Source organism: Gossypium arboreum, chromosome 4 (assembly GCF_025698485.1).
Source record: "Gossypium arboreum isolate Shixiya-1 chromosome 4, ASM2569848v2, whole genome shotgun sequence".
In the NCBI taxonomy this organism is placed as follows: Eukaryota; Viridiplantae; Streptophyta; class Magnoliopsida; order Malvales; family Malvaceae; genus Gossypium; species Gossypium arboreum.
Genome location: NC_069073.1, coordinates 113,317,778 through 113,320,703, shown reverse-complemented (window position 1 = coordinate 113,320,703; position 2,926 = coordinate 113,317,778). Strand labels below are relative to the sequence as shown.

At 37.5% G+C, this 2,926-nt stretch overlaps 1 non-coding gene across 1 annotated transcript; it reads left to right on the top strand.

Annotated features, from left to right (window-relative positions):
- The first annotated feature begins 934 nt into the window (after positions 1 to 934).
- On the top strand, positions 935 to 1,041 carry LOC128292460 (small nucleolar RNA R71). Its single transcript, XR_008282445.1, has one exon. It is a non-coding gene; the product is annotated as a small nucleolar RNA R71 (small nucleolar RNA).
- The last annotated feature ends 1,885 nt before the right edge of the window (positions 1,042 to 2,926 follow it).

The window sequence follows — 2,926 nt, the reverse complement described above, 5'->3', positions numbered from 1 at the left end:
TTAAGAGTTTAAGGAATTTACCAAATTATTCATCTGAGCGGTCTTTCCTTGTCGCATTGGGGTATGGCACATGAGATTTATATTCGACAGTCACTGGTTTGTTTTTATTATAATCTACCTCACATTTACCTTTGCTTACCACCGTTTCTTGCCTCGGTTCTGGCTCGAGTTCAACAAATCCTTCTTCATTTTGAGCATTATATCGCGTTGAGCTTTTCCCTTGGGTTAGGTTCAGTATTACTTGGCAAGCTACCTTGTGGTCATTCAGAGATTAGTTTAGAAAGCTGGCCTATCTGAGTTTCGAGCCCTTGGATTGACGCTTGTTGATTTTTAAGTGCTGTTTCAGTGTTCTGAAAGTGGGTTTCTGACACCGAGATAAACTTTGTGAGCATCTCTTCAAGGTTCGGCTTCTTTTCCTATTGATAAGGTGGTTGTTGGTAGCCCGGAGGTGGTCGCTGATTTCATTGGCCTCCCCATAAGAAATTGGGGTAGTTCTTCCAACCTGCATTATAAGTGTTACTATATGGATTGTTTTGAGGTCGAGGGTTATTACCCAAGTAATTTAATTGCTCGTTATCCATGTTGTGGCCATAAGGTTGGTATTCCGAATGACTTGTTCCACCTCCACTTGCTTCGCACTGCATTACTGAGTGAACATGTGAAGAACTAAGAAAACCATCAAATTTTTTTATTCTAGAGTTCTACCTGATTAGAGAGCATAGTGACTAAATTGACATTATAAACACCGGTTGTTTTTGTTGGCTTTGTCCTCATGACTTGCCACTGATAGTTATTCAGTGACATCTCCTCTATGAACTCATAAGCATCTTCAGGTGTTTTACTGTTGATGGTTCCACCAATAGCTGCGTCAACCATTTACTGAGTCGAAGGATTCAGGCCATTATAGAATGTTTGAACCTAAAGCCAAAGCGGTAACCCATGGTGAGGGCACCTTCTCAAAAGGTCCTTGTATCTCTCCCATGCATCGTAGAGTGTTTCTAAATCCATTTGCACAAAAGAAGAGATACCATTACGTAATTTAACCATTTTAGCCGGCGAAAAATATTTTAGTAAAAATTTTTCGGTCATTTGTTCCTAAGTAGTAATTGACCCTCATGGTAAATAGTTCAACCAATATTTAGCCTTGTTCCTCAATGAAAAGGAAAACAACCGAAGACGTATGGCATCATCAGAAACGCCATTGATTTTAAATGTATCGCATAGTTCCAAAAAGTTTGCTAAGTGAGCGTTGGGATCTTTATCCTGCAAACCATCAAACTGAACAAATTGTTGTATCATTTGAATTGTGTTAGGTTTCAGTTTAAAAGTATTTGCAGCTACAGCAGGTCTAACTATGCTTGATTCAGTTCCTGTTAAAGAAGGTTTAACATAGTCATACATAGTGCGTGGAGCAGGATTTTGATTAGCCGCAATTGCAGGAGATAGTTGATTGCCTTGGTTTTCAGCCATCTCTTCAATTGGGGGTTAAGTATCGTCCTCTTGCTCGTTCTCTGTGTATCTTAAGCTTCGCCTTATTTCTCTTTGGTTTCTGCGAACTGTGAGATTGATTTTTTCGTCAAAAAGTAGTGGCCCTGACGGGTTTCTTCTAGTCATAAACTATAAAAATCTGCCAGAAGAAAGAAAAAGAAAATTAGTAAATTAGAATAAAATTAAAAATAAAATTAGATTGCAAGAAAAATAAATGGCTAAAGTAATAAAAATTGAATGTTCCTAATATTTTAGTTCCCCGGCAACGGCGCCAAAAACTTGATCGCTTAATTTTGTGACAGGTTTTAAATATTTATAATTAATTGTTCTTGAAACTAACTATTATCGTGATGTAGGCAAGTGTACCTATCGAACAGTAGTATAGTTTTAGCAAGACCGGATTGTCGAACCCAAAGGAACTAAAAGTACTAGTAATGACTGTTTTTTTATTATCTAGACTAAGAATAATGGGGTTTTGTTTTAACAAACTAATTATCTAAACTAAGAACTCACAGAGAATAGAATTGGGGAATTGCTTTTGGGAAAATCAATTGAATTAAGGCAATACCTAAGGAAAAATCCACCTAGCTGTACTTGTTATTGTGGCTCCGAATCAGACGATTTATTCATTTAACTTGTTCCGTAGAGATCCCTAAGTTATGTTATTATCCCTATTCAAGACTAATAATGTCTAATCCCTAGATTGAATAATTGGGACCTTTCTCTAATTAACACCCTAGGGTTGCTTTAACTCGATCTATGGATTCCCCTTATTAGGTTTCACCCTAATCCGGTAAAATCTTGTCACGCTATATCTAGGCAGACAATCAACTCCGCTTAATTATGACAAATTTACTCTTAGACAGGGTCTATTCCTCCTCTGAATAAGAGCTTATCTAGAATCAGTATCCTGGGATATCAAAACAAGAATTAAGAACACATAATTAAGAACAAGTTAAATATTTATCATACAATTCAGAAAATAATAACAAGATTCATCTTAGGTTTCATTCCCCTTAGGTATTTAGGGAATTTAGTTCATAGCTAAATAAGAAAACATCTCAGGATAATAAAGAATACAAAACATAAAGAAAACCCAAAACTCCTGAAGGAGAATTGATGAGATATCTTTAGTCTTGATGATGAATCCGGCTTTTTAGATGAATTAATCGGCTTCCTTGGAGTAATTCCTTACTCCCTATTCTGTGTGTCCCCTTTCTTCCTCCTCTAGGGTGTTTTTATAGGCTTTGGAATGCCTAAGAGCCTTCAAAATTAGCCTTTTCTGAATTAGACTCAACTTGGGCTCGGCAGGGACATGCCTGTGTGCGATTACTTGAGGCCGTGTTCGAGCCTGTTAGAATGGCACAGGCGTGTGTTTCTACCCGTGTGAGTAATGCTTTGATTCTACCAGATTGACACGGCCGTGTGGGATGCCCAT